Consider the following 17599-nt stretch of genomic DNA (forward strand, 5'->3'; position numbering starts at 1 on the left):
TCTATGAGAATCCAGTATATGTTCGATCTATTATTATTGTAATAAAAATGTGAAAAGGTCAGTATTGTTGGAGGAAAAATTGGAGAAATAATTTGAAATCTTCACAAAAAAATCAGAATACCAGACATAATGTGGATCTTAGATGTCATCTAATTCAGTGGTTCTCAAAGTATGACCCTGGACCAGCAATATCAGCATCATTTGGGAAATTGTTAGATAAGAAAATTCCACCCCTAACCTCAAACCAAGAATCAGAAACTCCCAGTAGCGTTCAGTAGGCTGGTTCAAAAGTCCTCCTGGTAATAGAGCTGCCTGGTGGAGTTTGAAAGGGGCTGATTCAATTCAAGGTCTTCATTTGACAAATGAAGAAATAAAGGCCAGAGAAGTTACCTGACTCATTATTTGGCAAGGTGAAATTAGAAACCAAGTTTCTTTTGCTAATGCTATTTATTCCCTTCCTACTTAAGCATTTACTGAACTTCTAAACTTAAGTCATGAATTAAACAATACTTTTTTTTTAAAGTGTAGCAGTGAGAACTTAGAGGTAGTCTGCAGGTTGGAAACAGAATTGTAGATTTAAGTCATGTATTTCATTTTTAAAATATATTTTATATTTTTTACATTTTTCATTTTTGTACAATGTATACATTTTCATCTTGGTTATAGTCCCCACACAATTCCCACCCCTCTTGTTTTGATCCTACTCCCTTCTCTTCCCCTCTCACCCCATAGTGTGTCTCTGGTTTATAGTTGCTTGTTGATGTTGCTTTTAACTTTATTATAATTAGTCTTTTCCTTGGTCCCTTATCTAGGTTTTCTAAATTCCTGCTATGAGTGAGACCATCCGGTATTTTTCTTTTTCTTTCTCGCTTATTTCACTGAGCAAGGATCATGAATTTCTTGAGGATCACAGTCATGGATCATTATTAGGATATTAATAAAATTAATTGTAGGTATTTGTAGTTCATGACTATAAAGTTAATAGTTATTTCTCATCTGTAAGTTTGCAACTATTTTTCTTATAATTTATGCAGTTTTGCTCTTTTATTTTTCAGAACAATATAAAAAACCTAATGCCTCATAGCACTGAGTCTAAAGATTTTTAAAAAGTATACTAAACAGATTGTCATTTTTATTGATTATTCACTTTTCAAAATGATTTCAAATTATTTATTGAATTTTATTGTGGTTTCATTCAGTATTTTAAAGCCACACTTCTAATTTGGGAAGTTCAAGATAATGACATTCGAAAAAAATTCTAATAACAGGTTATTTAAAAAATAAATCCATCACTGAACAAATCTGAAATAAAAATCATTTTGGGGCCTCCCCTGGTGGCGCAGGCGGTTGAGCTCAGCCTTATGAAGCTGTCCGCAGCCTCTGCAGAGCCGGTTGGATCCCGGCTGGCCAGCGAGGGTCCCACATGGATGAGCAGACCTCTCCTGTCTCTCCCATGGCTCCTCTCAGCTGTGCATTTTGTCAGTCTGCCTGTTCTGTTCCCCTCTCTGTTTCTGGTGAATCCTCTCACCCTCCCGAGCCTCTGGCCTGTACCCCAGTTCTTGTATAAATAAATAAATAAATCTTCAAAAAAATCATTTTGAATAAGATAGTTTCTTAATTTAAATTTTATGTCAAACATTTAACAAAGAACATAAAATATACAGTCTCTCTCTATATATATACACACACACACACATATACCTGTATTTTTCAGCTGCTTAAGCAGGGGACCATTTAGAAACAGGAGGACAGGAAAAAGAGAAATATGTTATGTTTAGTTAATATGGTATGCACAGAACATTGTGTTTCAGAGTTAAATATGGCCATCAAGTCTCTATGACCTCGGATACTTTACTCAACCTCTCTAGAACTTGGTTTTCCGTTTGTGAACTGAGAATGATAATAGTATCTGTCTCATGGAATTATCATGGAAAATAAAGAGACCACATATTGAGTCTAGCTATTATACTCCCCTACAGATGGCTATGATGTAATAGCGAAAACCATAAATATCCATCGAATTTTAGCTCTGAGGTTTATGTTCTTTTTTCTCTCAAAGAAGATTACATAATCCTGTGTGTGTTCTTAACATGTATGAATGCATATGTGTGTATGTGTGTGTGCGTGTGTGGGTGGGTGGGTGTGTTTTCAGCAGCCGGGCTTTCTCAGCATCATTTCTGAATTGGGGACAGTTTTTATCCTTGTCCTTTTCCTTACCTTTATCAATGTTTCTGATATGGTTTTTCAATCTGTATCTTAAATGTAGCAATTCAATTTTAAATTATATTTTTACTTCTTACAATTTATAAACAATTAGCTTATTAGATACTTTCATAATGTATGCCAATTTTGGGCCTCCCCGGTGGCATAGTGGGTTGAGTGCAGTGTTGTGAAGCTGTCTGCAGTCTCTGCAGCACGGGTTTGATTCCCAGCCCACCAGGGAGATACCCACATGGCACAGCAGACCTCTCCTGTCTTGCCTGCTGTTTTACTCAGCAGTGTTTTCAGTCATCTGCGTGTTCTGCTCCCCACTCTGGTGAATTCTTTCAACCTCCCGCGCCTCTGACCTATACCCTGGTTCTTGTATAAATAAATAAATCTTTAAAAAAACTGTCAATTTCTGTCTGTAATTACGGAATGATGACATTTTACAAGAGGAAATATTGACTTTTAAGTATTACCTTAGCTCATCAGAACATATATATCACCTATGAATATAGCTACTAGAAAAAAACTTAACAGATGTTTTTGGTATCAAAAGTCCTTGAAAGGAAAACTGTCTTAAAAGGTTAAACTGCTTGAGTTCAACATACTAAAAAGACTGACCCCTAACATTTGTGTGATTGTTAGAGAATATGAAGGTAAAAGAAAGATGCAAGGTTTATATACAAAAATACTGATTTTTGTATTTTTCTTCTACTTAATTTATAAGATCATATTTTTAAGAAAAGAAAGCCTTAGTAATTTATATTGAGGTGCTGATAATTTTAATTCAAATATGGTTTTTAAGATTGAAAATATGTGTTTATTCTGAAAAAAAATTTGGATTTCTTTATTGTTAATTTATTTATATAAAAACAAAGACTAAATGTAAGTAAAATCAAGTATTTGATTAAAAATATGTAATCAGGGGCCTCCCTGGTGGCGCAAGCACTGTGAAGCTATCCACAGCTTCTGCAGCACGAGTTTGATCCCAGGCCAGCCAGGGAGCTACTCAAATGGTGCAGCAGACCTCTCCTGACTCACCCGCTGCTCCCCTCAGCAGTGTATTTCAGTAGATCTGCCTGTTCTGCTCCCCACTTGTATCTGGTGAATCCTCATTCCCCAGCACCTGTGGCCTGTACCCAGTTCTTGTATGCATAAATAAATAAATCTTTAAAAAAATAAAATAAAATAAAATAAAAATATACAATCATCTTTATAAACAATTAGCTTATTAAAATCGTTTTTCCAAATATCTGGATAACACATAACACTGACCAATAAACAATAAGGAAATTTTAAACTTTCTTCAGGATGTTTAGATGTTACACATATTACTTAGGTCTGGTGTTAACTACATTATTCTGAATTTGAATTCTGGAGATAATCTACTTGGCTCTCATAATTTATTCATTTTTAAAAAAGATTTACTTATGTATACAAGAGCTGGGGTACAGGCCAGAGGTGTGGGGGGTGAGTGGATTCACCAGAGACAGAGTAGGGAACAGAACAGGCAGATTGAAGTACACTGCTGAGGGTAGCAGCGGGAGAGTCAGGAGAAGTCTGCTGCACCATGTGGGTTGCTCCCTGGCAGGCTGGAGATTGAACTCATGCTTCAGTGGTTGGAGATAGCTTCATAGGTTGTGTCTTAATCCCTTGCACCACCAGGGAGGCCCTCATAATTTATTCTTGATGTAACTTGGGTAACTCATTGAAACTCTTTAATACTATTTCTACATATAGGAAATAGGAGTACCAAAAATCCTTACCTTATTGAATTTAGAAGATATAATAAAAATAACTTATGAACCAAGTTGGCATATTACTGGTATTGCTTTTATTATTAACAGAACAATAACAATTATAATTATGCTGATTGAATATTTAAACATATTTTGAAATGATTTTTCATTAACACTAGTTAAGGAAAGAAGGACAACAGATAAACTCTAGAGCTCCAGATATAGCCAATAAAATTAATTTGCATTATTGATTACATATATAGCCAATAAACTTACACAAAATATCAGTAATCACAAACCAACTTCAAAGTTATAAATTCTTTGGAAAAATATTTTGCTTTTTTTTTAGCCCATGTAAATGGTAAGTTGTTTCTAAACATATTTACCTTGCAATTGTTCAATTAAAAATAAATCAAACTTTATAGTATTTTCTGTATTTTGTCTTATAAATATGTAACAAGTAATATTATTTCATGTCTGAAAATTTCTATTTATTTGAAAGTTCCACTGAAGAGATGCAGCTGAAAGTAGTTTCCATGAGCAGGCAAAATCAAGATGGCTATTATAGTGTTAAATTGGTGCGCTCATACACTATCACTTGGAATTCTGAAATAATAACATGGGTGGGGGAGGAGTCATAGCCTTTGGTATTCTATACGGTATAGAGTGACCTACAGGGAAATATAGTGCTATTTTATGAATTTTACAAACCCAGAGGATGTATTCAAATTACCCAAAAACAATTTTATGGCAATGATAAACATACCTCTCTTGATCCAGAGGGATGATCTCAGCTTCCCATTTCTTGGTTAGGAGGATTAGCATAATTAAGATGAATATCCTTCCCGGTACATTTACCCATTGTAGACATGTCTAAAGCTTTATGAAAAATCATGACAAACAGGCGATTGTTTCATTTTTCCTTAGGTTATGAGGGGTGGGGGTGGAAAGGAGACTTGCAAGCAGTCATCATTTATAAAATTTCTTTCAAGTGAGGAAATAGCTGTAAGAGAGTTATTTAGGTCCGTCTTAAAGCCTGTAAAACCATTGTCCAAATCAGTGGTTTCTAAACTTTTTTGCATAATAAAATCACCTAGATTTTTAGAAAATAAAAGTCCCAACACTCTAGGTTACACTCTAGGTGAATTATATCAATATGTTATAGGTGGGAAGCAATACATCAGCATTTTCAGATACCCAGAGGACTCTTCTGTGTGTTCAAGTTTAGAAATCACTGGTTTAAGTAAGCTTGGAGACCTCAACCCTCGACTCAGCTCTTTTTTTCTTATATACAACTTCAATTTGCAAACTAAAATATTTTACACTCAAGCAAACTTTTATGCAATATCAGCAGGGATTGGTTAATTTCTATGAATTTGGTTTTTCTGTGAAGTAATATTCAAGTAAAGAGGGAAATTAAAAAAAATAGACTAGTATATGACAAGATTTCAAGCTTTTTGAACACGTTGATTGAAGTTTCTACAGAGTGTGCAGCACTAAGTTACGTGACTGTCAAGAGAATTAGAAAGACAATGTTCAGATAATGCCTGAAAAAAGCAGGCCTTACATTAATAGTTATATACAATATTTCACTTGTAAATTATTAAACAATGAACTCTATTTCTACTTATAAACAAGAAAGCTATTTTCCTGTTTAGATTTCTTTGATGTAATTTTTTTTATTTTAAATCTCAGGGTAGCTCAAGGCTTTTGAAGAACAATTCTCAATGTGATGGTGCTGTGAGAAAATGATAGGTATCAAAGATACTTTGAACAAAGGTCCTTCTACTTAATTCTAAAGAATGATAAGCAATTTGAAAATACTTCTTAATCATGCCCTGAAAATTTTGAGAGAAAAATAGAAATTGTGCTTATTTCAAGCTATTTTTAGGTTATCTAATACTATCTGACTTATTTACATATGTGATATTTTTTATTTAAGTTACAATACCAACTTTTCTTTCTTACTCATCTTTAAGATTTCTAGTGCAAATTAGCATGAATTTTACCTGAAACATAATTAAGATAATGAAGTTTTAAAAAAATAAATTATTTCAAGCTGACATCTATGTCTCACTTCCAAATGAAAGAAAAATATTAGAAAACCTTTAGCACTAAAATATTGATATATGAGTGGAATGTTTCCAAATAAGGAATAACTCACCATTGGAATTTACACTATAAAAGTCATGACAACACTTTGTTTCACATTCATTAGTAAAAGCAGAGAAGTGCCTTGAACTAACCAGTACTAGTAAAGATATTAGATCAGTAATCAAAGACTTCCCAACAAACAAAACTCCAGAATGGGATAGCTTTCTGGTAAATTCTACCAAATATGCAACATATTCATATTCTCCAAAGCAATTTACTGATTCACTGCAATCTTTATCAAATTCTAACAGCATTTTTCACAGCAGTAGAACAAATAATTCTAAAATTTGTAAGGAAACACAAAAGAAACTGAATGGCCAAAACAACCCTGAGATAGAATTGTCAAAATTTCTTATTTCAAACCATATTATAAAAATTCAGTAAATAATCAAAATAGCACGCTATTGGCATAAAAACAGACTAGCAGATCAATGAAACAAAAAAGAGGCCCAGAAAAAAAAAACATATTTATATGGTCTATTAATTTATGACAAATACAGAATACACAATGTATCCAGGACAGTTTCTTAAATAAAGGGTTGGAAAAACAGGACTACCATATGCAAAAGAATAAAACTGTACTAGTGTGTTATATATAAACAAAAATTAACTCAAAATCTGTTAAAGACTCCAATAAAAGTCCAAAACCATACAACTCCTAGACAAAAACATGGGTAGTAAATTCTTTGACATCAATCTTGGGAATGGTGTTCTGAATCTAACATCAAATACAGAGGCAACAGAAACAAAAATAAACCAGTAAGACTACCTCAAACTCAAGTTTCTGAACAGCAAAGGAAATCACCAACAAAATGAAAAGGCAACATACTAAATAGGAGAAAATATTTATAAACCATATATCTGATAAGTTAATATCCAACATATGTAAAAACCAAGCAAAATTAAATAATAAAAATACAAAATGTGCTAATTAAAATGGGCAAAGGATAGAAAAAATCATTTTTCCAAAGACATAAGGATAACAAACAGGTACAGGATAAGGAATTGAACATCACTAGTCATCAGGGAAATCAAATCAAAACCACAATGACATAGCACCTTACTCCTCTTAAAATAGCTATTATCAAATTAGATAAGACATAGCAGTGTTGGTGAGAATATGGAGAGAGGGAACCTTTAAGTATTGTTGGTGGGAATGTCAATTGGTGTAACTACAATGGCAAATAGAATGGGGCTTTCTCAGAATATTGAAAATAGAACTACCACATAGTCCCTAATTCACTTTTGGGTATTTATCTGAGGAGAATGAAAACCTAGTTTGCAAAGATACATGCACCTGTGTTTACATTGCAGAGTAATTGACAATAGCATGATATGGAAGCTCCATAAATGTCTATTAATGGATAAATGAAAAATTAAAAGGGTGTATATATATGCATATACACACATTTATATATATGTATATATATATATATAAATGTGGAATATTATTCAGCCATAAAAAAGAAGGAAAGGTTGCCATTTGTGACAATGTGATTGACCTCTATCATTATGATAGAAATGAATCAGACACAGAATGTCAAATATCATATGACCTCTCATATATATAATCTAAAACAAACACACAAAAATCCAAGCTTATAGTGATGGAGAATAAATTAGTGTTTGGGCCTCCCCAGTGGCGCAGCAGTTGAGCTCTAGGTTGCGAAGCTGCCCACAGCCTTTGCAGCACTGGTTTGATCCCCGTACACTAGGCAATGGTCCCACATGGCACGCAGACCTCTCCTGCCGCCCACTGCTCCCCTCAGCAGTGTACTTCGTCAGTCTGCCTGTTCTGCTCTCCACTCTGGCTCTGGTGAATTCTCTCACCCTCCCGCGCTTCTGACTGTACCCAGTGCTTGTATAAATAAATAAATAATTTTTTTTAAATAAATAAATTAGTGGTTGCCAGAGACAGTGGGTGAGAAGTGAGCAAAATGGGTGAAAAGGATAAAAATTATGTTTCCAGTCATAAAATAATATGTCATGGGGATGTAATATAAAGCATGGTGACTACAGTAAACAGTGTATTATATATTTAAAAGTTGCTAAGACAATAGATCTTAAAATGTCTTAACATAAGTAAACAATTGTCACTATGTGTGGTGACATAAAACTAGTCTCATTATTTTTGAGAAAGAAGAAATAAACTGGAGACATTATGCTCATTGATTTCCAACTATATTACAATGCTATAGCAATCAAAACATCATGGTATTGGTGTAAAAACAGACAAATATAACAATGGAACAAAATAAAATACCCAGAAATATACCTACACATATATGGTCAAACAATATTTATGACAATGTAACCAAGATATACAAAGGGGAATGCAAATATTGCAATATATAGAAATATTAAATCACGTGCTCTACAACTATACAGGTAATATAAATGTTTATGTTAATTATATTTCATATCAATAGAGACAAATTAAAAAAAAAAGCAAAGAAGTCCAACTGTTGGATGTTGAAAGACAACTTTTAGATTTTTCCAATATTTCAAATTTGGATTTTGCCCCACACATTAGCTTGGCTAAGATTGTAAATTCATTGACTATATGAGACTAGAAGTTTATGTGCTCCCATTTTAAAACATTCATAAAAGAATGGGATTTAGATACTTTTTAGACTTGCGTTTTATTGCTTAGCTGAAGCTCTTTGCATAGTTATTCAAATAGATTACCTTTTATATGCTGAACTGTGCATGAAGGCAAGATATTATTTTTCTGCTGGTGACACAATACAGAATGCATATCAAGATAAAGTAGAGGAAGATTGTGTTTTTCTATAATTTTCATGATTCTGCCTATAGCTATTTAGAAAATAGGAAAGAAATGCGTTTTGTAAACCTAAGCACTTTTAGGAAGGCAAAACTGTTGGTATACTTTCTTGAAAATTAACTTACAGTAGGTTGTAGTAGTGAAAGGAAAGGGCATTTGGGCAAAAGAAGAAACAAAGTTATAAAAATGGTAATTAGATATTTCTCTTTCTTTGGCTTATATTTCTTCACTATTAAATTACATCAAGTTTTGAGAGACAGTTAAACTGTTAACTGCACTACCTTTGTGTTATTGTGTTATGATTACATAGACCAAGCTATCAGATTACAAACACCTCATTTGGTGAGTTTATGTTTTGTGTGTCTGTGTGGATTGCATCCTATACTTCTGTTAGGTGTCTGTTTACTTGTGTTGTTAATTCTGAGTATTTAAAATCTTTTTATAACAAATTAAAATTTTCATTTCCTAGCTATATGTAGTGTCTGAATGTTGTTGATAGAGGCTGGATGCTTTCTTTTTGAGCGCTTCCAGAAAGACTTCTAATCATATTTTGAAAAGGAAATGTTAGTAAAAATAAGGGACATTGTCTGTGCCGCACCCTGGCCCCTTCTGATTGTGAAGGTAATTTGGTTGGGGACAGATTGAAAAAATTTGCACTTTCAGCTTCTCTGAGAAAAATGGGCTAGCCAAGTTTTTTCACATATGGTGCACTGTGGAGACTTGCTCACCACTACACCTCCTGCATTTCTATGCCTGGGGAACATGTCCTATTGAGACCTTGGTGTAGTCAAGTTGGGGGAAGCAAAAGTTGTACTATAATAATAGACAGTGTTCTTTGTTCTCTCTCTCGGTCTCGCTCTCTCTCCCCCAAAGCATGCTGGTGAAGGTTTAAAATGTTTGAAGAGTATCTTCAATCCCCACAATTAGTGAGTGGTCAAGTCTGCACTATCAACAAATTTTGTGTTCTTCCAATATCTGTGCAATTGTTACATCAATATCTGATTAGGAGGATATATTTTTTTAAAGATTTATTTAATTAATTTATTTATTTATGCATACAAGAGCTGGGGTGCAGGCCAGAGGTGTGGGAGGGTGGTGAAAGGATTCACCAGAGACAGCGTGGGGAGCAGAACAGGCAGATGTACTGAAATACACTGCTGAAGGGAGCAGTGGGTGAGACAGCAGAGGTCTGCTGCGCCATGTGGGTTAGCAACCTGGCCTGGGATTAAACTCATGTTGCAGAGGCTGCGGATATCTTCACAGTGCTGAGACTTAACCCTTTGTACCACCACAGAGGCCCTAGGAGGAAATTCACAGATAACATTGTTGCCCGAAGGCAGTGCCTAAGCTGGTTTTCTTCCATTCTTTCCTGACTCCCTGCTTTTCTATGGAAATCTGCATTTTATTATTAACTCCTTTTTAAAGGGTTGTCTAAAGCTACTTTCTGTGCTCTTTACATGTTTTCATCATTTACTTTTTCATCTCCTGCCATCATAGGACTCTCAGGTTGCTCTCAGTGAATATTTTGGAATGTTTAAAATGAGACACACCATCTTCTGTTGGGGTCCTGCCCTGTTAACTTACAACTTCTGAGGGGTCTTGAATCACAGAGCTTAGTGATTAAAATCAGAATGTCCAGGTACTCTTCTAAGATTTTTGCATATATTAATTTATTTAATTCTAACAGCAACCATATAAAACAGGTACTATTTATCATTACAATGAAGGAGAAAATGAGGTTAAATGTGGTTATGTATGTATCTAGCCCAGAATCACAGTATTAGTAATTGGTAGAACTGGGATTTGAAAGAAGAAACAAAGGAATTTCCTACCTCCTTGACACACAAACATTACTAACCTTTAACTTCAGCCACATTCAAGTATTTGTGGATGCTTATCTTGCTCAAACTTGTTAGAATTTGACTGAGAACAGAAAAGACTTATTTCTCATATTTTGGAATCCTGTGAAAGTAACAATTTCACACATGTACTTCTGAAATGAAAACAGGGACTAATCATCACCTTTTGCTATCATATTTTTAAATTAAAATTGAGAAAGATGCTGCAAACTTGATAACCAAATATGTCAATTTGGGGAACCAAATTGCAAAACCAAAATTGCAGGCTATTTAGCAAACAGCAAATTGCAAATGAAGACACAATATGCCATATATTATCAAAAATTATATGGATCCACACATGATAATAGTTATAATTTTATAGTCAAAGGTGGAAAAATTACCAAGTATGTCAAAGTTTATTTCAGAGTCTCTTTGAAATGTATTTTTTAGTGTCAATAGCATTTATGCATTAATTTATTCAGTCACAATAGTTTTAATGTATCACTATTTATACATATGCATACATATTTCCACCTGTCTGAAATGTATTAAAAGAAAAAGAATAGTAATGTAGTTTTTTTTTTAATTTTAAATGGAAGTGAACCATTTGAAAATCCAATGAAAAGAAAGCTCTCAAAAATGTCAGTCATCTTACCTGATTATCAAATCATATCAAACTTGGTGAGAATGGTCAGAAATGGCCTGCCTTCCTTGAGTCCGATGTGAATATTTACATCCAAATTATAAATCTTTAAAATTATCCAGAATGTAAAAGCAATATTAACCCAACCTAAGCCATGTTTCAACTGTAGATGTTTTGCTCTAGTCCTATGGCTGACATTTCAAGATGAGCAAATCGTGGATAATTATATTACCTAGAATTCTCTACACAGTGCTAAACCAACAAGCATAATTACACATGCGTACAAACAAGATTAAAACAGAGAAATCAAAATTTACTATACCCTGGAGCACTACCGAACAAGCAAACATCATTTATTCATGCAGAAGTTACAGTTGTTAAATTCAGGCAGCTTACACACCTCCCATAACCTAGGGGCCAACACACAGAATTCATGACGGCCCAGAAACTCCAGGTGGGCTGTAAGAGCAAATAAATGGTATGTAGTTAGGAGAGTAAGGGACATGATTTAGAGTTTATGGGATTAAGAGACCTTGCAGGTTACATGCTGCAAGATCGCAGGAAGCTTTAGAAGCTAAAAAGAAAAATCTTGAATTTGAGCCTGTGCTTGACTAGAAGCCACTGAAGAGAAAGCTAAGCAGGGAATTCTTGGGCAATGTAAAGTATTGGTCATGAAGCTTGAAAAGCTACCATGAATTTTAGAAATACCAAAACATATAGGATGAACACACGAAAATCATCAATAATTCATTAATAAAGAAGAAAATGTCAGTATCTTCTACACACACTTATTTGAATGCCTCACTACATAGAATATAGGGATAAAGCAATTGGCAAGAAGATAGCATCTTTAAATTCAATGCAAATCAATAAAATCATCATAAGATTGTTTTAAATTTGCTCTATACTATTTAAAGCTTATTATCTGTTCAATTTCATGTATTCTTTATGAAATTACTATAAGAAAGAAAAGCAAGGCAGAGATCCTCCATCTGACAGAGAAAACTGAGTTTCACAGAGTTAAATTGTTCAGCTAATGTCAAAGAATCAATACATGGTGGAGCCAGAAATAATTCTTTGAAACTGAGAGCTTCTAATACAGAGAACTTACAACTTTTCCTTTACCTGGGTTAGTTTTATCCTTTCATTGTGTGAAGATTCTTCTTTGATATTAAATTTATACAGATTTACACATGACAGTAGTTATAACTTGGTAGTCAAAATGAGGTACTACAAAGTGAAAGACTGTATTTCAGTTACACTTGAAATGCATTTATTTAATTATAATGCAGCCATATAGCTTCTCATGCTTTCAAAATTATTGATTATGTACTTACCATGTATAAGACACTATTTACCCAGCCTATATGTACTGCTGGGTGACTACATGGAGAGGAATATCCCTTGTAACAACTCTGGGGTCATTGCTGATACATAGAGAATTTTACACTAGCATAATGAACACTAGCTCTTCATTTGTAAAGAGCAAGGAAATAACAGATTTGATGAAATATTTTCTCATGGCATTTCCAAAAGAATAATATTAAATGAAAATATCTCCAGGCTTTATGAGTAACACATCTAATGTATGAAAGGAGTAGATTCAAAATATCTTTGACCCTCTTCCCCCAAATACTGTCCAGGCAAGTGGCAAAGCTTGCTGCTGCTTCAGGCACCAGAGAATAGAGGTAGAGTAAGAATTATAAAAGCACTTATTTAACCTCGTTAACTCAGCATACACACAAAAAGGAATAATATAGATGAGGGTATGCATTTTAAGAATATTAAAATCAAGAAAGCAGGTTAAATAGTGAGTGTGGCATTGCCTTCTGCCACAGGAGAGAAATAGCACAGGGCATGGAAGTACATAAAGTGGTTAGCTTAATATTTGGAAGAAGATGGAAAAAGAAATACATAGACATTATGGCAGTGACATAATTTAACAAATAAGAATGGTAGTTTGAATTAATGAAGTTATAGTTTCCTATCTTTCCCAATCAAAAATTTTGTGAAGTTAATTAAATAGAGATATAATCAAAAATTACAACGTGACTCTCAATTGCTAATGTTGATTGGATTATGTGTTCATACAACTGTGATATTGTAGTCTTGAAACTTCAGATGGGGTTATACATGTCTTTCAGGTCAGAAAAGATATTGACTATCTGAGGGATGGCACGGTACGTCATCTGGAAAACTTCTGTGACATTGAAAGCAGACACACTTCAGTAGGAGAATGATTAGAGGTGCAGTTCTGGGGAACAGTTTTCCTGTATTAGGTTAGAACCTGCGGCTATAGTACTAGAGTCCCAGGCTGAGGATCACATGACTTTCAATCAGTAGTATACACCTATTAGGAATCTGCAAGGTGCCCACTTTGACATAGAAATGTAAAATAGACAAAAATTCTACCTCCTATCTATAAGGTAACAGAGCCGATAAAGATACAATGTCATGTACAATATAATTGGATAATAGAAAATTAGTTTTTTAACTTCTTAACAATATGATAGAATAAAGTCAGAAATCTTTCCACTTCTACTCCAACAAATAGCAATGAAAGATAAAGTTCACAATCTGTATTTATATGAGAGAAAATGTAAATTAACATATAAATACACAGATAAATGTTTCTACTATGATTCAGAATGCAATATTTATGAACAAAATCATCTACTTTTTCTAGAAGTGTTTTCAACTCATTTGAAGGAGATGCATAGAAAGTGAAAGATGGCATTGTGATAATGATTATAAATTGAGGGGGATGGTGCGTTTTTCCTCAAATTTAACTTTTTCTCCAAAATCTCTTTTAAAGAGAACTACATAGCATTACCTTGAGGAATCAGAATAGAAGTCATGCTTAACTTTTATATCTGCATTGGGTTCAACAGACACTGAGAGGACTAAAATACATGCAGAAAACTCATAATATAAAAAAAAAAAAAACCCTCATAATATCAACAAAATGTGAAGGGATTTTGTATGCCAAAGAGATACAAGTGATTCAGTTCAGCAGGACAGGATAATGGTTGAAATCTTGCAAACAGAGGTCCGGTTGCTGATGCAGTGTTCACAAGTCAGAGCAATTCTGGGGTCAGTGAGTGGCCATTAAAGTCTTTTAAACTGCTGAAATATATGATCAGATATCAGTTGGAGAAATCACTCTGAAAAACATAATTAAAAAGGATTAGAGGGAGAGAAATATATTGGAGGATGTGACATTAGTCTAGGTGAGAGAAGATGAAAGGGTAATTTAGGGTAGTGGCTGTGAGAAAGGTGGTAGATTCCAATGATATCAAAGAGCTAAAATCAGGATATTGTGAACAAATTGTTTATAACCAGATGAGTGAAGTTTGATTCTCTGGGTACTGATTTGAAAGATATGACTAATGGTGATTACAAAAAAAAAATAAAGGATAAAGGATTTAAACAAAAATATCTAGTTTATATTCTGAAAATTCATATGTTAGTTCAGAATTTACAGTAGTGTGTTTATTATTGTTTGTTGAAAAGTTAGAAAAAATGTAGACAAAAATATCTCCCAAAGAAATGAGAGCTAACATAGATTGAGCACTTACTATTGTTATAATTAGCTTCCCAATATCAATTACCAAATCTCCAACTCTTTTTTTTTTTAAAGATTTATTTATGCATACAAGAACTTGGATATAAGTCAGAAGTGTGAGGGGTGAATGGATTTACCATAGAGAGTAGGGAGTAAAACAGGCAAATCTACTGTTGTGGGGAGCATTGGACAAGGCAGGAGAGGTCTGCTGTGCCATATGTGAGTTAGCACCCTAGCTGGGTATCGAACTGGTGCTATAGTGGCTGGTGATGGCTTGAGAGCCCTGTCTTTAACTACTGTGCCACCAGGGGGGCCCAAATCTACAACTATTGAAGTGGATATGATTTATGCTCATCTTACAGAGAAGATTGGAGAAAGGATACAGACAAGTGAAATCATTTTTTCCTGTGTTGGAAATATAGTAGTAAGAATTAGTTCCTTGTGATCTGACTTCCACTCCTCAACAATACCCACAGCACTAATATCTCTTCATGAAGTCTGTGGTGAGTAGACTTCCAGGTTGTCCCACAAAAATCTACTTTTTTGTATTTTTACTTCACTATAATTTCTGACAGTATCTTGAGTTTGAGAGTTGGAATGAGGGGATGTGTCATTACAGAAGAAGAAACATATTCGTTCCTATTTCTAGGCCTAATTTGAAAATATTTCACAATCACATCTTAGGTATTTCTACAGGTTACTGCTTCTTAAAAAATATGCTCACCATCTCTTGCCCTTACTTTCTTCTTTCCTCCCTTATCAAATAAGACATTGGTAAATAGCCTTCATTGTTTCCCTCATCAAGTATAATTTCTCCTACTTCATTTTGAGTTCTCTAATCTTGCTGTTGTTTGCAACCAGCTATACCTCCTTTTCAACATCTGGAGGAAGCAGCTATTTGGTGTATCCTGATTTTGTTTACTAATCAGCTCCTCCCGCCTTCCTTTCTCTCAGGTCCTCATCCCTGTGTTCCTTTGCTTAGTCCCTTGGCGCATCCCTGCTGCCCCAGCCTATCACAGAAGCATCCATCCATGCTCTGAAATTAGTTTTCTCCCTCAACACCCGTTTTACTACCAACTTCACTGCACCCCGCTCATCCGTCAGAGCACCTGATCCTCGCTACCTTTTAAGAAAAAAACAATTTGAATTAATTTGCACTTCAAGGATTCTAAAATATTTATAGAGTGTCTACTGAGTGCTAGAAACAGCTAAGTCCCAAAGGACGTAAAACAAAGATTTCCATTTGGCTTCTGCCCTCCAAGAGCACTTGATCTAGTGGGAGAGACATATACACAAATAATCTGACAGAACACAGTAGGATAATCACGGCACCAGTAGCCTATGCAAAGCACAGAATAAAGAATTCTGGTTCCTGGATGTTAGTGAAGATTTGGAGAAAATAACTTTTGTGTTGTGTTGGAAGAGAGGGATTTTCCCTATTTAGAAAAGGAAGAAGGAATGTGGTGGAGGGAAGCAAAGGTCTGGAAACATAGGTATATATTAGATTGCCCTGATTAAGAAATAAAGAACAATTAATTCAGACTTCAAGACCATCTTTGTTTCTTAACCTTTACTTTCACTGCAGAATTATCAGCTCATTAACACCTTCATTACCACTCTCATAACTCAGTTTCTGCTATCTAAATGTTCAGATTTCCTGTAATTCATCCCTGTCTTTTATCAACAATATTGCTTGTTCTTTTCAAAATCTGAAGGATAGTATTATTTGATGTTGGCCGGTTTTTTGGTAAGTGGGTCAGAAAACATTTGATTGTTCTTTGTTCTATTAGCTCCACACCAAACAGATTTTTGTTGTTGTTTTGTTTGTTTGTTTGTTTGTTTGTTTGTTTATGATGGATGGAGCCATAGAAACAGCAGTAGTAATCCATGCATTAACTCATGTCCATTTATTGGATAAAGCTAAGCAGCTGCATGTCACACCAGGTTCCTGAGCTTCTGTTGCCATTAGGTTCTAGTGTACATCCTTGAGGTTGGACATGCAACCGGTGAACGGCTCATGAATTATGACCACACATGTGCAGCAGATCTCCTGCCTGGTAGATCCCTGGAAAACGCTCTTGCTAATGTCAGAGCTCAAGAAAAATGTGGATGTCATTCTTCTGGGAAGAGTACATTTTAGCCTCATATTCAGTCTGATTTTCAATGTCAGCAGTGCTCATTCTCACAAATTGACGAAAGGATATCAGGTTAAAATTTTTCTCTTGTAATTTGTTATAGAGTCTATATCAACTGTGTGATAAATGTGTGAAAATTCATGTTACTTTTAAAAAACATTCTTAAGTGGTTTGCCTCATTTCTATGAATTGTGAAATATTTTTAAAATATGTGACTTGTACAAACACTACATTTGTATATGAAGTTTAAATTTCTCTATTTGTTTTTTACAATTTGTTGTCCAGCAGTCATTTACTTTGTTTTGTCTTGATTACATAATGGAATGGTGAGTCTTGAACAGTGTACATTTGTTCATTAATAAACTAGGATGAATATTACTTAAAACAAATGTGCCCATTTTTTCCTCTCTTAGATCTTAAGTTAGATGATTAACCACCCACTCAATGAAAATATATATCTTGCATTCTTTAGTCATATATGAAATCTACAAATATATTTAATGAAAGGTGATAGATTTCAAAAGGTAAACAA

Source organism: Talpa occidentalis, unplaced genomic scaffold, assembly GCF_014898055.3.
Source record: "Talpa occidentalis isolate TD23 unplaced genomic scaffold, MPIMG_talOcc4v2.1 talOcc4.2, whole genome shotgun sequence".
Lineage (NCBI taxonomy): Eukaryota > Metazoa > Chordata > Mammalia > Eulipotyphla > Talpidae > Talpa > Talpa occidentalis.